The following is a 21,318-nucleotide window of genomic DNA, read 5'->3' on the forward strand; positions in this document are numbered from 1 at the left end:
GATGTGCGCATCCCATGCGTAAGATCAGTACGTACTGGTGCGTTACTGCGCAGAAACACTGATACTTTTATTTATGAAGAAAATATTACCAATTATAATATTATAAAAGATCTATAAAATGTATCATCCAAATAACACCAGCAGCAGAGTGGCGCAGTGGAAGCGTGCTGGGCCCATAACCCAGAGGTCCGTAGATCGAAACTACGCTCTGCTACAGTCTAATTTTCTCCTACCATAACAAACCAAAAGAAATGTTTATATCTTTAATGAATACAATCCATCCTCCTGTACATTTTGTAACTATGTAGAACATCGTACATATAAATTAAATATTGACGTAATGGACAATTACATAGTAGAACTTGGTACTATTCACCTTATAGTCTGGAAAAAATACAGCTAAAACCAAACATATATATTCCTAGGCCTAGTATAACATATATATGTACTATATTTGGCCTCAGTTAGCATGTATTAGACCTTGGATGGAAAGTTAGGTTAGGTTTTATGAGAAACAAATACAAAGGTTCGGGCCAACCTTGCCCGAAACGCTTGGCGTAATAGTGGCTTTAGACACTGTATGTACAAGCTCTATCTATAAATCCCACAACATGTTTGTATCTCACCATGTATGTATGTACTTTACCTGAATAAACATTTGATTTGATTTGACAAAACCTTTGCCGGTTTATACAAATTCAATAATACCAAATTCTACTATCCCATTGTCCATTACATCAATATATGCACAATGGAGGATGGATGTGTTGCTTATAGGCACTGCTATTAATATATCATAAGCTCCTACATAGATTACACACAGAAATCACAATAGCGTGATGCATCAAATGAACAAATCCACAAGGGCCGTGACGAGGGTTCAAACCTACGTCCGAGAGGATCCCAGACGCTGCCTTAATCGACTGAGCTACGACATGGTAAAAGAATTGCAACCAGAAGTTCTTCTGACTTTACTTGGATCCTGCAGCCTCTCCGAGACACATACCAGGATTTTACACAATTCCCCCCATGCACCCGAGCTCTGTCAATAAGCCGTTCTACCTCTTCGCCCTTATTTTATTTTGTAATGAAGTAAGGGAAGTAATATAAATGCCGATATTTCTTAAAGTATTACAATTCGGCGGACACCGACTAGGCTATGACGCTCCCCTACCCAACATTACTCATCTTGGAAAGCTGGGCGAGGCTAGTCCCACCAAGTGTCTGGTCACCAACCTCGGATAAACATATTCTATTTTATAGATATAGGTTATATAAATATATAGGGGGTACCATCTTTGGTTGAGTTTGTAGGGACCCTAATTCTAAATGTAGTTATTGTCCTTGTATATAAGTCACCGGAGGCAAACCCTCAGCAGTTTAAAGACCAACTAATGAAAATAGAACACTGCTTGGAAAACCTCACAAATCCAGCTCCGAACATCATCCTGCTTGGGGACTTCAACCTACGGCACCTGAAATGGAAGCAACTGGCTAATACAGTAATATCAGAAAGAATACCAGGAAGTAGCCTAAATGAACAGGCACATGCAAATGACCTGCTACGGATGCGCGACAGGTTTGCCTTAAACCAGCAAATAGTAGAACCAACTAGGAAGGAGAACACGCTGGACCTCATTTTCACTAATAATGATGAATTGATCAGGAACATAATGATTACAAATACCTGTTACTCAGATCACAACTTAATTGAAGTTATGACAACCATGGGGAGTAGACCTTCAAAACCAGTCCAGATTCCCGGTGGAGATTTCAGCAAATTCAACTTCAATAATAAACAGATAAACTGGGAGCGAATAAACCAGGACTTCACAGAAATAAACTGGGAAGAACAGCTAGGAAATGCAAACCTGAACCAGTGCCTGGAAAAAATAAGCTCAGTAGCACTAGAAATATGATCAAACCGCATACCTCTAAGAAAAAAGTGGAAGAGATGCAGATTGGAACGGGAACGTCGTTCCCTATATAGGCGAAGAAAACGAATCGCGGAACAACTTGAGAGTCGCACCCTATCTCAAGAACGGCGAAGAAGGTTAGGTAGAGAAATAGAAACAATTGAACGGAAGCTACAAGAATCATGCAGAACCCAGGAGAGGCAAAGAGAGCAAAAGGCCATCAGTGAAATAGAAAGAAATCCGATATATTTTTTCTCCTATGCAAAATCAAGATAAAAAAACACATCTAGTATCGGGCCCCTGCGAAAGGGAGATGGAACTTTCACCGATGACAACAAAGAAATGAGCGAGCTACTGAGGACGCAGTACGACTCTGTTTTCAGCGAGCCATTAAACACACTAAAGATTGATAACCCAAATGAATTTTTCATGGATACGATACCAACATCAAATCATATATCAGACGTCACCCTATCCCCACTGGATTTTGAAGAAGCCATAAACAGTATGCCTATGCACTCTGCACCAGGCCCGGATTCTTGGAACTCCATATTCATAAAGAACTGTAAAAAACCACTATCGCAGGCCCTCCACATTCTGTGGAGACAAAGCCTAGATACTGGCGTTATTCCTGATATACTAAAAACAGCAGAGATAGCACCACTTCATAAAGGAGGAAATAAGGCAGAGGCAAAAAATTACAGACCGATAGCGCTAACATCGCACATCATAAAAAATTTTGAGAGAGTGCTAAGAAGTAAAATCACAAAATACATGGAATCACAGCAACTCCATAACCCCGGACAACATGGTTCCAGAACAGGGCGCTCTTGCCTGTCGCAGTTGCTGGACCACTATGATATGGCATTAGATGCTATGGAAGACAAACATAACGCGGATGTAATTTACACAGATTTCGCAAAAGCTTTTGATAAATGTGACCATGGTGTTATTGCACATAAAATGCGTTCAAAAGGAATTACCGGAAAAATAGGCAGATGGATCTACAATTTCCTGACCAACAGAACCCAATGTGTAATAGTCAACAAAATAAAATCCAGCCCATCAACCGTGAAGAGCTCAGTCCCCCAGGGTACTGTGCTTGCTCCAGTACTTTTTCTCATCCTCATTTCGGACATAGACAAGAACACAACCTATAGCACTGTATCATCCTTTGCAGATGACACTAGGATCTTCATGAGAGTTGGCAACATAGAGGACACGGCGAACCTCCAGTCAGATGTAGATCAGGTCTTTCTATGGGCTACAGAAATTATATGGTGTTTAACGAAGATAAGTTCCAGCTCATGCGCTATGGAAAAAATGAAAATATAAAAACGGAAACCACGTACAAAACTCAGGCAAATCATAACATAGAACGAAAAGGCAATGTAAAGGATCTGGGTGTACTCATGTCGGAAGACCTTACCTTTAAAGAACACAATACAGTAGCCGTCACAACTGCAAGAAAAATGACATGTTGGATAACAAGAACTTTTCACACTAGAGATGCTATACCGATGATGATACTTTTCAAAACGCTTGTGCTCTCTAGAGTGGAGTACTGCTGCACAATGACAGCACCTTTCAAAGCTGGAGAAATTACTGACCTGGAGAGCGTGCAGAGATCCTTTACTGCTAGAATCCACTCAGTAAAACGTCTAAACTATTGGGACCGACTAAAGAGCCTAAAACTGTACTCCCTTGAGCGCAGGCGGGAGAGGTACATAATAATTTACACGTGGAAAATATTAGAGGGGCTGGTCCCAAACCTGCACACAGAAATAACATCACATGAGACCAGAAGACATGGCAGGATGTGCAGAATACCCCCGTTGAAAAACAGAGGTGCAACTGGTACTCTGAGAGAGAACTCTGTCAACATCAGAGGTCCGAGACTGTTCAACACGCTTCCACTACACATAAGGGGCATAACTGGCCGACCCCTCACAGTGTTCAAGAGAGAACTGAATAAGCACCTCCAAAGGATACCTGATCAACCAGGCTGTGATTCGTACGTCAGGCTGCGAGCAGCCGCGTCCAACAGCCTGGTTGATCAGTCCGGCAACCAGGAGGCCTGGTCGACGACCGGGCCGCGGGGACGCTAAGCCCCGGAAGCACCTCAAGGTAACCTCAAGGTAACCCTCGACCTCGAAGAAGACGACATGCAGCATCCAGGGAAGCCTTGTGGGGCACCCGCGTACACAAATTGTCTTTTCATACCATCCCCTATATTTCTTATTTTGTCATTTTATTTTATTTAAAATTTCATTACACAAAAAGTTACAACATTTGTTACATTCAAAGTACAAGACTTCTTATTACAGGTTGTAGAGTTCCTCCAATATATAGTTTTGTGTTAACTAATACTATTACATATATATTATTACCTATATCTTCTAGTCGTAGTAGTAGCAGACATTCATCAGTCTCAGGAGACTATGGAGTTGCGCTCTGGTTGTCGGTCTGGAGTGGCCTCTCCAGGGCACAAAGCCAGGGTAGGTTGATACGGGGAAGAAGCTGTCAACCATGCAGCAGGTCCCCCCTCTCCACGGCGCCGAAAGTCTCCAATGGAAAGGCAAACGCCAATACGATTGGTTCCAGCGCCGTCGCAGGAACTGTGAGCTCTAGAGGTGACCTCGAAGCTGGTGAAGGGACTCATAACCCGGAGACCGTCGTGGTCGGGGCCGGAGAAGAACCACCCCAGCAAGTGCAAGAACGACCCCAGCCTCCTGAAGCAGAGCCTGGGGCTGCTATAGCCCTCAAAAATTTTTTGAGAGAGTGCTAAGAAGTAAAATCACAAAATACATGGAATCACAGCATCTGCATAACCCCGGTCAACATGGTTTCAGAACAGGGCGCTCTTGCCTGTCGCAGTTGCTGGACCACTATGATATGGCATTAGATGCTATGGAAGACAAACATAACGCGGATGTAATTTACACAGATTTCGCAAAAGCTTTTGATAAATGTGACCATGGTGTTATTGCACATAAAATGCGTTCAAAAGGAATTACCGGAAAAATAGGCAGATGGATCTACAATTTCCTGACCAACAAAACCCAATGTGTAATAGTCAACAAAATAAAATCCAGCCCATCAACCGTGAAGAACTCAATCCCCCAGGGTACTATGCTTGCTCCAGTACTTTTTCTCATCCTCATTTCGGACATAGACAAGAACACAACCTATAGCACTGTATCATCCTTTGCAGATGACACTAGGATCTTCATGAGAGTAGGCAACATAGAGGACACGGCGAACCTCCAGTCAGATGTAGATCAGGTCTTTCTATGGGCTACAGAAAATAATATGGTGTTTAACGAAGATAAGTTCCAGCTCATGCGCTATGGAAAAAATGAAAATATAAAAACGGAAGCCACGTACAAAACTCAGGCAAATCATAACATAGAACGAAAAGGCAATGTAAAGGATCTGGGTGTACTCATGTCGGAAGACCTTACCTTTAAAGAACACAATAAAGTAGCCGTCACAGCTGCAAGAAAAATGACAGGTTGGATAACAAGAACATTTCACACTAGAGATGCTATACCGATGATGATACTTTTCAAAACGCTTGTGCTCTCTAGAGTGGAGTACTGCTGCATAATGACAGCACCTTTCAAAGCTGGAGAAATTACTGACCTGGAGAGCGTGCAGAGATCCTTTACTGCTAGAATCCACTCAGTAAAACATCTAAACTATTGGGACCGACTAAAGAGCCTAAAACTGTATTGAGCGAAGGCGGGAGAGGTACATAATAATTTACATATGGAAAATATTAGAAGGGCTGGTCCCAAACTTGCACACAGAAATAACATCACATGAGACCAGAAGACATGGCAGGATGTGCAGAATACCCCCGTTGAAAAACAGAGGTGCAACTGGTACTCTGAGAGAGTACTCTATCAACATCAGAGGTCCGAGACTGTTCAACACGCTTTCTCTACACATAAGGGGCATAACTGGCCGACCCCTCACAGTGTTCAAGAGAGAACTGGATAAGCACCTCCAAAGGATACCTGATCAACCAGGCTGTGACTCGTACGTCAGGCTGCGAGCAGCCGCGTCCAACAACCTGGTTGATCAGTCCGGCAACCAGGAGGCCTGGTCGACGACCGGGCCGCGGGGACGCTAAGCCCCGGAAGCACCTCAAGGTAACCTCAAGGTAGGAACCCAAGGAGGAGGACTACAGAGTCCCGCACCTACGGGTTCCAGGCGTAGTTCAATAACTGATAAACATAACTTTAATACTGATTCATTAACTAAGTTCAATAACTAATTGATAAACCTTAAAGAACTGGTGAGAACAACTGTGTACACTTCAGTTTGCTGAAATTTATTAGAACTGTGCTGCTTATAAAATACGTTTGTGTTCGATCCCCGATGGTCCCAGTGCTTGATGGGCACCGTTACTCCACTCCGTCCTCTCGCTTCTTGCAAGGTTCACGTTCGATCCCCGATGACCCAAGTGTTAGCTTTCCATTCCTTCACTTCGTCCTTATATATCCCAGATGATCTTAATATCCCTTCCAAGTGCTATATAATCATACTGGCCTAGTACTTTCACCTCATAATTACCTTACCTTACCTCGCTTCCTCAGATACTTTTCCTTCCCGACTTTCTCCTTCACACGCCTCAGTTGTCCGTTGATGATGTATGATGAAGTGGATGAATGTATGACTGTTGAGTTCTTCATTAAGCAGGAAGAGTCGTGGCCAGACTGGGAGGTCGGACCCGGTGTTCACGCGGTCACCAGTTGGACCCGGTGTTCACGCGGTCACCAGTTGGACCCGGTGTTCACGGTGTTAACACCGGGGTGTTCAGGATGTTAACACCGGGGTGTTCAGTGTGTTAACACCGGGGTGTTCAGGGTGTTAACACCGGGGTGTTCAGGGTGTTAACACCGGGGTGTTCAGAGTGTTAACACCGGGGTGTTCAGGGTGTTAACACCGGGGTGTTAACACCGGGGTGCTCAGGGTGTTAACACCGGGGTGTTCGGGGTGTTAACACCGGGGTGTTCAGGGTGTTAACACCGGGGTGTTCAGGGTGTTAACACCGGGGTGTTCAGGGTGTCAACACCGGGGTGTTAACTGCCGACAGTTCGAACTCCCGGTTTAATCTTCATTTTCCCATATATTGGCTACAAGATACTTTAGTGTTAGTTCAATAATATTTGTCATCTATTTAATCATATTTTATATTTTCAATCACGTTTTATATATCGATTCTTGCAACTTTCATATATTATAATATTTATTATTATTATAATATTATAAAACAGTAATAATATGTTGTGAGTGTTGCAATACAACAATAACATTGTGAGTGTTGCAATACAACAATAACATTGTGAGTGTTGCAATACAACAATAACATTGTGAGTGTTGCAGTACAACAGTAACATTGTGAGTGTTGCAATACAACAATAACATTGTGAGTGTTGCAATACAACAATAACATTGTGAGTGTTGCAATACAACAATAACATTGTGAGTGTTGCAATACAACAATAACATTGTGAGTGTTGCAATCCAACAATAACATTGTGAGTGTTGCAATACAACAATAACATTGTGAGTGTTGCAATCCAACAATAACATTGTATGTTGCAAAACATAAATAACTTGTTGTCTGCGTTACAACTAAGAAATAATGTATAGCAAGTATTTCAGGACAGAAATAACGTGTTGTGAGTTTTGCATCACAGAAAAAATATGATGCAACACTCACTCACAACACGGTAATTATGTGTTACAATAAATTATTCCATACTGGTGCAACACTCACAACACGTTATTCTTGTGTTGCAACGTTGTGACACCTACAACATGTTATTACTGTGTTGCAGTACTCACAATACATTATTCTGGGTTATAACTCTCAAAATACGTTATTTTCTTTGTTGCAAAACAAAGATTTGTTATTTCTGCAGTTGAACAATCACAATATTTTATTTCTGTGTTGCATCACTCACAACACGTTATTTATATTTTGCAACACTCACAATTTGATATTTCTGTGTTGCAACACTCACAACACTTCATTCCTGTGATGTAACACTCACAACACTTCATTCCTGTGATGTAACACTCACAACACTTCATTCCTGTGATGTATCACTCACAACACTTCATTCCTGTGATGTATCACTCATAACACGGTATTCCTTTACGTTGCAACACTTATATTTGCATTCGTGTTATGTCTGTATTTTTCCTTCTCTATATATGGACTGTCATTTACAGCAAGGTTGTCATTCAGGATTCTTTCCTCTCTAACATCAGTAAAGAAATATAACGAAAAATATGTTAAAAGCCGTAACATATTGAAAGGAATTTACCATAATTACCTTAACTATAACATCTTATTCCTGTGTTGCAACACCCAAAACATGCCGTTCCTGAGCGTTGCAACACTAACAACATGTCTGTGTGCATTCGTTTTAAATCTGTGTATTTTGGATATGAATATGACAAGTTTTAACTTCAGTCCTGTTTTCATTCACGATTCTTTAATTTCTTGGGTCAATAAAGTTATGTAATCAAAAACATTTTAACTGTCGTAAGATATTGACAGCAACAGGATAATTACCTTCACGAATACTATAATACTACCATAATTACCTGAACTATTACTATAATATTACCATAATTACCTGAACTATTACTATAATATTACCATAATTACCTGAACTATTACTATAATATTACCATAATTACCTGAACTATTACTATAATATTACCATAATTACCTGAACTATTACTATAATATTACCATAATTACCTGAACTATTACTATAATATTACCATAATTATCTGAACTATTACTATAATATTACCATAATTACCTGAACTATTACTATAATATTACCATAATTACCTGAACTATTACTATAATATTACCATAATTACCTGAACTATTACTATAATATTACCATAATTACCTGAACTATTACTATAATATTACCATAATTACTTGTATGTCCATAAACAACCAATGTAAACATAATATTTGTTAATTAAATAAATACAAAGTAGAATATCTCCTGGTTGAATATTTATTTACCTTAATAAATGTGAGAAAATAACTTCGAATAGTTCGCTTTGTTTAACTTTATTGAGATCTATGATGTCTATAAAATATGTTTTCTGTTCGATCCCCGATGGTCAAAGTGATTAGGCACCGTTTTTCCTCTCCATACTTTTGCTTCTTGCAGGGTCGGCGTTCGATCCCGATGGTGCAAGTGGTTGAGCACCGTTTCTTCACTCCGTCCTCACATCCCAGCCCATCCTAATGTCCCTTCCAAGTGTTATATATTCATACTGGCCTGGCGCTTTCACCTCATCATTTCCTTACCTTACATCCTCTTCTCATAAAGATTAATTTTCCTTCCCGACTTTCTCCTTCACACGCCTCAATTGTCAGTTGATGATGTATGATGAAGTGGATGAATGTATGACTGTTGAGTTCTTCATTAAGCAGGAAGAGTCGTGGCCAGACTTGGAGGTCGGACCCGGTGTTCACGCGGTCACCAGTTGGACCCGGTGTTCACGCGGTCACCAGTTGGACCCGGTGTCCACGCGGTCACCAGTTGGACCCGGTGTTCACGCGGTCACCAGTTGGACCCGGTGTTCACGCGGTCAATAGTTGGACCTGGTGTTCACGCGGTCACCAGTTGGACCCGGTGTTCACGCGGTCACCAGTTGGACCCGGTGTTCACGCGGTCACCAGTTGGACCCGGTGTTCACGCGGTCACCAGTTGGACCCGGTGTTCACGCGGTCACCAGTTGGACCCGGTGTTCACGCGGTCACCAGTTCCAACTCCATGAATCCTTTCTTCCTTTTTTCATATATTGCCTAAAAAATACTTTAATTGGAATTATTGGGTTCTATTTTTTTCATCTATTTAATCTCCTTTAATATTTATTCACTTTTTATAGATCTATTCCAGCACCTTTTACATATCTATTTATCACATTTAAATTAATTCTTTAATCATCATGTACTTATTATTCCATTCACATTTTTACATACCTAATCACTTGTATTTATACACTTAACCATCTTCAATAACTATTTATTTGCATATATTTAATTTATTCTTTCATGTTTTATTTGTTTAATTATTTAATATTTATCTATTTATAACTTTGTTATTTTTCAATCACCTTTTTTCTATCTTTTCAATCTCTTATCATTTGTAATTTACATATTAGCAATGAACAATTAATATGGTGCAAGAATACAACGTTTAACGCTTGATGGGAAAACGAGTTGAGTGTTGCATCACATTGCTAACGTCTTATGAGTGTTGAAACACAGCAATAACATGTTATGAGTGATGCAGCGATGCAACACAGGAATAACGTGTTGTGAGTGTTACAACACATAAATGACATTTTGTGAGTACTGCAACACTGAAATGACGTTCTGTAAGTGTTGCACGCATACATTATAGATTGGGAGTGTTGCGTTACATCATTGCAACACAAGATTAGCGTGTTGTGAGAGTTTCAACGCACAAATAATCCGTTGTGAGTGTTACAACTCAGGGGTGATATGTTGTGAGTGTTGCACCCCAGAACAGAAGTGCTGTGAATAATGCAACGCAGAAATAAAGTATTATGAACGCTGCAACACAGTAATAATGTGTTGTGAATGTTGCAATGTTGTAATACAAGAATAACGTATCGTGAATGTTGCAGCGGACAGGAATAACGTGTTTTGAATGTTACGTGCAACGGACAGGAATGTTGCGTGCAATAACGTGTTGCAACACAGAAATAATGGGGTGTGAATGATGCAAAACAGGGATATTATGCGGTGAGTGTTGCACCATTCCAACACAGGGATTTTATGCGGTGAGTGTTGCACCATTCCAACACAGGGATATTATGTGGTGAGTGTTGCACCATTGCAACAGTTATATTTTGTGGTGAGCGTTGCACCATTGCAACAGTGATATTTTGTGGTGAGCGTTGCACCATTGCAACAATGATATTATGTGGTGAGTGTTGCACCATTGCAACACAGAGATATTATGTGGTGAGTGTTGCACCATTGCAACACAGAGATATTATGTGGTGAGTGTTGCACCATTGCAACAATGATATTATGTGGTGAGCGTTGCACCAATGCAACGCAGAAATAACGTGATGCTACTCTCACAGTATATTATTTTATGTTGCAATGTTCACAACAAATATGTTAGTCATGTGTTGCAACACTCACAACACATTATTTCTGTGTTGCAACAATAACAACTCACTCCTGTATTGCAACGCTCACAACACTCTATTCCGTTGCTGTTGTGAAGCTCACAACATGTGTGAATGTCTCAATATATGTTGTTTGTGTGCAAGTAGATTTTCGTTCATAGTTTTCGATAATATTTAACACTGATAACTAGGGTGAGTACATCTAGGTGAGCACATCTAGGTGAGAACACCTAGGTGAGCACATCTAGGAAAGTACATCTAGGTGAGCACATCTAGGTGAGCACATCTAGGAAAGTACATCTAGGTGAACACATCTAGGTGAGCACAACGAGGTGAGCACATCTAGGTGAGCACACCTAGGTGAGCACATCTAGGTGAGCACGCCTAGGTGAGCACATCTAGGTGAGCACATCTAGGAAAGTACATCTAGGTGAGTACATCTAGGTGAGCACATCTAGGTGAGCACATCTAGGTGAGCACATCTAGGTGAGCACATCTAGGTGAGCACATCTAGGTGAGCACACCTAGGTGAGCACATCTAGGTGAGCACATCTAGGAAAGTACATCTAGGTAAGCACATCTAGGTGAGCACATCTAGGAAAGTACATCTAGGTGAGCACATCTAGGTGAGCACATCTAGGAAAGTACATCTAGGTGAGCACATCTAGGTGAGCACGCCTAGGTGAGCACATCTAGGTGAGCACATCTAGGAAAGTACATCTAGGTGAGCACACCTAGGTGAGCACATCTAGGTGAGCACAACGAGGTGAGCACATCTAGGTGAGCACACCTAGGTGAACACATCTAGGTGAGCACAACGAGGTGAGCACATCTAGGTGAGCACACCTAGGTGAGCACATCTAGGTGAGCACGCCTAGGTGAGCACATCTAGGTGAGCACATCTAGGAAAGTACATCTAGGTGAGTACATCTAGGTGAGCACATCTAGGTGAGCACATCTAGGTGAGCACATCTAGGTGAGCACATCTAGGTGAGCACATCTAGGTGAGCACACCTAGGTGAGCACACCTAGGTGAGCACATCTAGGTGAGCACATCTAGGTGAGCACATCTAGGAAAGTACATCTAGGTAAGCACATCTAGGTGAGCACATCTAGGAAAGTACATCTAGGTGAGCACATCTAGGTGAGCACATCTAGGAAAGTACATCTAGGTGAGCACATCTAGGTGAGCACGCCTAGGTGAGCACATCTAGGTGAGCACATCTAGGAAAGTACATCTAGGTGAGCACACCTAGGTGAGCACATCTAGGTGAGCACATCTAGGTGAGCACATCTAGGTGAGCACATCTAGGTGAGCACACCTAGGTGAGCAAACCTAGGTGAGCACATCTAGGTGAGCACATCTAGGTGAGCACACCTAGGTGAGCACACCTAGGTGAGCACATCTAGGTGAGCACATCTAGGTGAGTACATCTAGGTGAGCACATCTAGGAAAGTACATCTAGGTGAGCACATCTAGGTGAGCACATCTAGGTGAGCACATCTAGGAAAGTACATCTAGGTGAGCACATCTAGGTGAGCACATCTAGGTGAGCACATCTAGGCGAGTACATCTAGGTGAGCACATCTAGGAAAGTACATCTAGGTGAGCACATCTAGGTGAGCACATCTAGGTGAGCAGATCTAGGTGAGCACATCTAGGAAAGTACATCTAGGTGAGCACATCTAGGTGAGCACATCAATGCCATTAAACAACCTGTCCTGATATTTTTATATTTATTAAGTACTAAGTATATACCTTGATATACCTTATAGAATTACAGAGAACAACTGTGTAGAGTTTCCTTCGATTAAATATATTCAGATCCTTGATGTTTATAAAATATGTTTTTGTTCGATTCCCGAAGTGGAAGTAGTTGGGCAGCGTTCCTTCACTCCGTCCTCACATCTCAGCTCATCTTAATGATCCTTCCAAGTGATATATAAGCATACTGGCCTAGCGCTTTCACCTCATAATTACCTTGCCTTACCTTATATATTTTTCTTATAGTTTTTCCTCATGGATTTTTGCTTCTCAGGCCTCAACTGTCAACTGATGATGTATGATGAAGTGGATGAACATATGAGTGTTGAGTTCTTCATTAGGCAGGAAGAGTCGTGGCCAGACTGGGAGGTCGGACCCGGTGTTCACGCGGTCACGAGTTCCAACTCTATATATGACATGTTAGCTGCCGTTTTTTCCATATATTACGCAGATAAAACTTTAGTTTTAATCTAAAACTTTTTTCATCTATTTAATCAAATTTTACAAATTCAATCACGTTATATTTACGAATTCCAGTAACTTTTATATATATTATAAAATCTGTTATTATTATAGCATTACGAAACACTTAAACTTGGGGTGAGTGTTGCAACACAGTAACAACGTAGTGTGAGTGTTGCAACACAGTAACAACGTAGTGTGAGTGTTGCAACACAGTAACAACGTAGTGTGAGTGTTGCAACACAGTAACAACGTGTTGTGAGTGTTGCAACACAGTAACAACGTGTTGTGGGTGTTGCAACACAGTAACAACGTAGTGTGAGTGTTGCAACACAGTAACAACGTAGTGTGAGTGTTGCAACACAGCAACAACGTAGTGTGAGTGTTGCAACACAGCAACAACGCAGTGTGAGTGTTGCAACACAGCAACAACGTAGTGTGAGTGTTGCAACACACCAACAACGTAGTGTGAGTGTTGCAACACAGTAACAACGTAGTGTGAGTGTTGCAACACAGTAACAACGTAGTGTGAGTGTTGCAACACAGCAACAACGTAGTGTGAGTGTTGCAACACACCAACAACGTAGTGTGAGTGTTGCAACACAGCAACAACGTATTGTGAGTGTTGCAACACAGCAACAACGTGTTGTGGGTGTTGCAACACAGCAACAACGTGTTGAGAGTGTTGCAACACAGCAACAACGTGTTGTGGGTGTTGCAACACAGTAACAACGTAGTGTGAGTGTTGCAACACAGCAACAACGTAGTGTGAGTGTTGCAACACACCAACAACGTAGTGTGAGTGTTGCAACACAGCAACAACGTATTGTGAGTGTTGCAACACAGCAACAACGTGTTGTGGGTGTTGCAACACAGCAACAACGTATTGTGAGTGTTGCAACACAGCAACAACGTGTTGTGGGTGTTGCAACACAGCAACAACGTAGTGTGAGTGTTGCAACACAGCAACAACGTAGTGTGAGTGTTGCAACAACGTAGTGTGAGTGTTGCAACACAGCAACAACGTAGTGTGAGTGTTGCAACACAGCAACAACGTAGTGTGAGTGTTGCAACACAGCAACAACGTGTTGAGAGTGTTGCAACACAGCAACAACGTAGTGTGAGTGTTGCAACACAGCAACAACGTAGTGTGAGTGTTGCAACACAGCAACAACGTGTTGTGAGTGTTGCAACACAGCAACAACGTAGTGTGAGTGTTGCAACACAGCAACAACGTGTTGTGAGTGTTGCAACACAGCAACAACGTAGTGTGAGTGTTGCAACACAGCAACAACGTGTTGTGAGTGTTGCAACACAGCAACAACGTGTTGTGAGTGTTGCAACACAGCAACAACGTAGTGTGAGTGTTGCAACACAACAACAACGTGTTGTGAGTGTTGCAACACAGCAACAACGTAGTGTAAGTGTTGCAACACAGCAACAACGTAGTGTGAGTGTTGCAACACAGCAACAACGTGTTGTGAGTGTTGCAACACAGCAACAACGTAGTGTAAGTGTTGCAACACAGCAACAACGTGTTGTGAGTGTTGCAACACAGCAACAACGTGTTGTGAGTGTTGCAACACAGCAACAACGTAGTGTGAGTGTTGCAACACAGCAACAACGTGTTGTGAGTGTTGCAACACAGCAACAACGTGTTGTGAGTGTTGCAACACAGCAACAACGTAGTGTGAGTGTTGCAACACAGCAACAACGTAGTGTGAGTGTTGCAACACAGCAACAACGTGTTGTGAGTGTTGCAACACAGCAACAACGTAGTGTGAGTGTTGCAACACAGCAACAACGTAGTGTGAGTGTTGCAACACACCAACAACGTAGTGTGAGTGATGCGAAAATAAATAGCGTGTTGTGAGCCTTGCAACTCAAAAATGACATACTGTGAATATGTCAAAAAAATACCATATTGCGATTGTTATAACGCAGAACAATGTGTTGTGAGTACTGCAACATACTAATAACATGTTATAGGTGTTATAGGTATATGTGCAACGTTACAACACAGGAATAACGTGTTGTGAGTGTTTCACCAGTCAGGAATACCTTATTGCAACCACAGAATTTCCATAATATCAGAGAGTGTTCCAAAATGTTTTTTTCTGTGTTACAACACTCACAACTCCTCATTTCTGTGTTGCAACACTCACAACTCCTCATTTCTGTGTTACAACACTCACAACTCCTCATTTCTGTGTTGCAACACTCACAACTCCTCATTTCTGTGTTACAACACTCACAACTCCTCATTTCTGTGTTACAACACTCACAACTCCTCATTTCTGTGTTACAACACTCACAACTCCTCATTTCTGTGTTGCAACACTCACAGAACGCCATTCACATATGTTGCAAAACTCACAACATGTGCGTATGCATTCGTGTATGCTAAATAAAAGAAAAATCTTAACCTAATCTATTAGTCATATATACTGATGTATACCAGTCTTCTCTCATCTTTCAACTGGGGTTCCTACCTTGCGATCATTACTAAAACAAACATGAACATTTCAAAATCAGCTTAAGGTATCAGTAATACTTAAGTAATAAACAAGATGAAAGACTGATAATTAGAGTGAGAACAACTAAATGAGCACATGAAGGTACTCATCTATTTGTGCTTGCGGTAGTGTACAGGTGCCTGAGCCTATTGAGCTCTATCATATCTACACTTGAAACTGTGTATGGAGTCTGCCTCCACCAAATTACTTCCTAATGCATTCCAGTTGTCAACCACTCTGACACAAAATAATCACTACACACGACCGTGGTATGATATGTGATCACGTCTAGGTGACCACATCTAGGTGAGCACATCTAGGTGACCACATCTAGGGGATCATCTATACCTATAAACAGTAAGATTATAGGCATAGTTTATGTGTTCACCTAGATGTGCTCACCTAGATGTGCTCACCTAGATGTGCTCACATAGATGTGTTCACCTAGATGTGCTCACCTAGATGTGCTCACATAGATGTGCTCACCTAGATGTGCTCACATAGATGTGCTCACATAGATGTGTTCACCTTGATGTGCTCACCTGGATGTGCTCACATAGATGTGTTCACCTTGATGTGCTCACCTAGATGTGCTCACCTAGATGTGCTCACCTAGATGTGTTCACCTAGATGTGCTCACCTAGATGTGCTCACCTTGATGTGCTCACTTGGATGTGCTCACATAGATGTGCTCACCTAGATGTGTTCACCTTGATGTGCTCACCTAGATGTGTTCACCTAGATGTGCTCACCTAGATGTGCTCACCTTGATGTGCTCACCTTGATGTGCTCACCTAGATGTGCTCACCTAGATGTGCTCACCGTGATGTGCTCACCTGGATGTGCTCACATAGATGTTCTCACATAGATGTGTTCACCTTGATGTGCTCACCTAGATGTGCTCACCTAGATGTGCTCACCTAGATGTGCTCACCTAGATGGGCTCACCTAGATGTGTTCACCTAGATGTGTTCACCTGGATGTGCTCACATAGATGTGCTCACATAGATGTGTTCACCTTGATGTGCTCACCTAGATGTGTTCACCTAGATGTGCTCACCTAGATGTGCTCACCTTGATGTGCTCACCTAGATGTGCTCACATAGATGTGCTCACATAGATGTGTTAACCTAGATGTGCTCACCTAGATGTGCTCACCTAGATGTGTTCACCTTCATGTGCTCACCAGTAAGACACATGGTGGTGATGTACCATGGGAGAGTGTGCCTGTAAGACACATGGTGGTGATGTACCATGGGAGAGTGTGCCTGTAAGACACATAGTGGTGATGTACCATGGGAGAGTGTGCCTGTAAGACACATGGTGGTGATGTACCATGGGAGAGTGTGCCTGTAAGACACATGGTGGTGATGTACCATGGGAGAGTGTGCCTGTAAGACACATGGTAGTGATGTACCATGGGAGAGTGTGCCTGTAAGACACATGGTGGTGATGTACCATGGGAGAGTGTACCTGTAAGACACATATGGTAGTGATGTACCATGGGAGAGTGTGCCTGTAAGTCACATGGTGGGGATGTACCATGGGAGAGTGTGCCTGTAAGATACATGGTGGTGATGTACCATGGGAGAGTGTGCCTGTAAGACATTGTGGTGATGTACCATGGGAGAGTGTGCCTGTAAGACACATGGTGGTGATGTACCATGGGAGAGTGTGCCTGTAAGACACATTGTGGTGATGTACCATGGGAGTGAGAGCCTGTAAGACACATGGTGGTGATGTACCATGGGAGAGTGTGCCTGTAAGACACATGGTGGTGATGTACCATGGGAGAGTGTGCCTGTAAGACATTGTGGTGATGTACCATGGGAGAGAGAGCTTGTAAGACACATGGTGGTGATGTACCATGGGAGAGTGTGCCTGTAAGACACATGGTGGTGATGTACCATGGGAGAGTGTGCCTGTAACACACATGGTGGTGATGTACCACGGGAGAGTGTGCCTGTAAGACGCGTGGTGGTGATGTACCATGGGAGAGTGTGCCTGTAAGACACATGGTGGTGATGTACCATGGGAGAGTGTGCCTGTAAGACACATGGTGGTGATGTACCATGGGAGAGTGTGCCTGTAAGACACATGGTGGTGATGTACCATGGGAGAGTGTGCCTGTAAGACACATGGTGGTGATGTACCATGGGAGAGAGAGCCTGTAAGACACATGGTGGTGATGTACCATGGGAGAGTGTGCCTGTAAGACACATGGTGGTGATGTACCATGGGAGAGTGTGCCTGTAAGACACATGGTGGTGATGTACCATGGGAGAGTGTACCTGTAAGACACATGGTAGTGATGTACCATGGGAGAGTGTGCCTGTAAGACACATGGTGGGGATGTACCATGGGAGAGTGTGCCTGTAAGATACATGGTGGTGATGTACCATGGGAGAGTGTGCCTGTAAGACATTGTGGTGATGTACCATGGGAGAGTGTGCCTGTAAGACACATGGTGGTGATGTACCATGGGAGAGTGTGCCTGAAAGACATTGTGGTGATGTACCATGGGAGAGAGAGCCTGTAAGACATATGGTGGTGATGTACCATGAGAGAGTGTGCCTGTAAGACACATGGTGGTGATGTACCATGGGAGAGTGTGCCTGTAAGACACATGGTGGTGATGTACCATGGGAGAGTGTGCCTGTAAGACACATGGTGGTGATGTACCATGGGAGAGTGTACCTGTAAGACACATGGTGGTGATGTACCATGGGAGAGTGTGCCTGTAAGACACATGGTAGTGATGTACCATGGGAGAGTGTGCCTGTAAGACACATGGTAGTGATGTACCATGGGAGAGTGTGCCTGTAAGACACATGGTGGGGATGTACCATGGGAGAGTGTGCCTGTAAGACACATGGTGGTGATATACCATGGGAGAGTGTGCCTGTAAGACATTGTGGTGATGTACCATGGGAGAGTGTGCCTGTAAGACACATGGTGGTGATGTACCATGGGAGAGTGTGCCTATAAGACACATGGTGGTGATGTACCATGGGAGAGTGTGCCTGTAAGACACATGGTGGTGATGTACCATGGGAGAGTGTGCCTGTAAGACACATGGTGGTGATGTACCATGGGAGAGTGTGCCTGTAAGACACATGGTGGTGATGTACCATGGGAGAGAGAGCCTGTAAGACACATGGTGGTGATGTACCATGGGAGAGTGTGCCTGTAAGACACATGGTGGTGATGTACCATGGGAGAGTGTGCCTGTAAGACACATGGTGGTGATGTACCATGGGAGAGTGTACCTGTAAGACACATGGTAGTGATGTACCATGGGAGAGTGTGCCTGTAAGACACATGGTGGGGATGTACCATGGGAGAGTGTGCCTGTAAGATACATGGTGGTGATGTACCATGGGAGAGTGTGCCTGTAAGACATTGTGGTGATGTACCATGGGAGAGTGTGCCTGTAAGACACATGGTGGTGATGTACCATGGGAGAGTGTGCCTGAAAGACATTGTGGTGATGTACCATGGGAGAGAGAGCCTGTAAGACATATGGTGGTGATGTACCATGAGAGAGTGTGCCTGTAAGACACATGGTGGTGATGTACCATGGGAGAGTGTGCCTGTAAGACACATGGTGGTGATGTACCATGGGAGAGTGTGCCTGTAAGACACATGGTGGTGATGTACCATGGGAGAGTGTGCCTGTAAGACACATGGTGGTGATGTACCATGGGAGAGTGTGCCTGTAAGACACATGGTAGTGATGTACCATGGGAGAGTGTGCCTGTAAGACACATGGTAGTGATGTACCATGGGAGAGTGTGCCTGTAAGACACATGGTGGGGATGTACCATGGGAGAGTGTGCCTGTAAGACACATGGTGGTGATATACCATGGGAGAGTGTGCCTGTAAGACATTGTGGTGATGTACCATGGGAGAGTGTGCCTGTAAGACACATGGTGGTGATGTACCATGGGAGAGTGTGCCTATAAGACACATGGTGGTGATGTACCATGGGAGAGTGTGCCTGTAAGACATTGTGGTGATGTACCATGGGAGAGAGAGCCTGTAAGACACATGGTGGTGATGTACCATGGGAGAGTGTGCCTGTAAGACATATGGTGGTGATGTACCATGGGAGAGTGTGCCTGTAAGACACATGGTGGTGATGTACCATGGGAGAGTGTGCCTGTAAGACACATGGTGGTGATGTACCATGGGAGAGTGTGCCTGTAAGACACATGGTGGTGATGTACCATGGGAGAGTGTGCCTGTAAGACACGTGGTGATGATGTACCATGGGAGAGTGTGCCTGTAAGACACATGGTGGTGATGGACCATGGGAGAGTGTGCATGTAAGACACATGGTGGTGATGTACCATGGGAGAGTGTGCCTGTAAGACACATGGTGGTGATGTACCATGGGAGAGTGTGTCTGTAAGACACATGGTGGTGATGTACCATGGGAGAGTGTGCCTGTAAGACACATGGTGGTGATGTACCATGGGAGAGAGAGCCTGTAAGACACATGGTGGTGATGTACCATGGGAGAGAGAGCCTGTAAGACACATGGTGGTGATGTACCATGGGAGAGTGTGCCTGTAAGACACATGGTGGTGATGTACCATGGGAGAGTGTGCCTGTAAGACACATGGTGGTGATGTACCATGGGAGAGTGTACATGTAAGACACATTGTGGTGATGTACCATGGGAGAGTGTGCCTGTAAGACACATGGTGGTGATGTACCATGGGAGAGTGTGCCTGAAAGACATTGTGGTGATGTACCATGGGAGAGAGAGCCTGTAAGACATATGGTGGTGATGTACCATGAGAGAGTGTGCCTGTAAGACACATGGTGGTGATGTACCATGGGAGAGTGTGCCTGTAAGACACATGGTGGTGATGTACCATGGGAGAGTGTGCCTGTAAGACACATGGTGGTGATGTACCATGGGAGAGTGTGCCTGTAAGACACATGGTGGTGATGTACCATGGGAGAGTGTGCCTGTAAGACACATGGTAGTGATGTACCATGGGAGAGTGTGCCTGTAAGACACATGGTAGTGATGTACCATGGGAGAGTGTGCCTGTAAGACACATGGTGGGGATGTACCATGGGAGAGTGTGCCTGTAAGACACATGGTGGTGATATACCATGGGAGAGTGTGCCTGTAAGACATTGTGGTGATGTACCATGGGAGAGTGTGCCTGTAAGACACATGGTGGTGATGTACCATGGGAGAGTGTGCCTATAAGACACATGGTGGTGATGTACCATGGGAGAGTGTGCCTGTAAGACATTGTGGTGATGTACCATGGGAGAGAGAGCCTGTAAGACACATGGTGGTGATGTACCATGGGAGAGTGTGCCTGTAAGACATATGGTGGTGATGTACCATGGGAGAGTGTGCCTGTAAGACACATGGTGGTGATGTACCATGGGAGAGTGTGCCTGTAAGAC

The 21,318-nt window shown here is 43.5% G+C and overlaps 1 non-coding gene across 1 annotated transcript; it reads left to right on the forward strand.

Annotated features, from left to right (window-relative positions):
• The first annotated feature begins 142 nt into the window (after window positions 1-142).
• On the forward strand, window positions 143-214 carry TRNAM-CAU (transfer RNA methionine (anticodon CAU)). The gene has a single exon. It is a non-coding gene; the product is annotated as a tRNA-Met (tRNA).
• Window positions 215-21,318: the final 21,104 nt, after the last annotated feature.

The sequence above is a fragment of the Procambarus clarkii genome, chromosome 69 (assembly GCF_040958095.1).
Source record: "Procambarus clarkii isolate CNS0578487 chromosome 69, FALCON_Pclarkii_2.0, whole genome shotgun sequence".
NCBI lineage: Eukaryota > Metazoa > Arthropoda > Malacostraca > Decapoda > Cambaridae > Procambarus > Procambarus clarkii.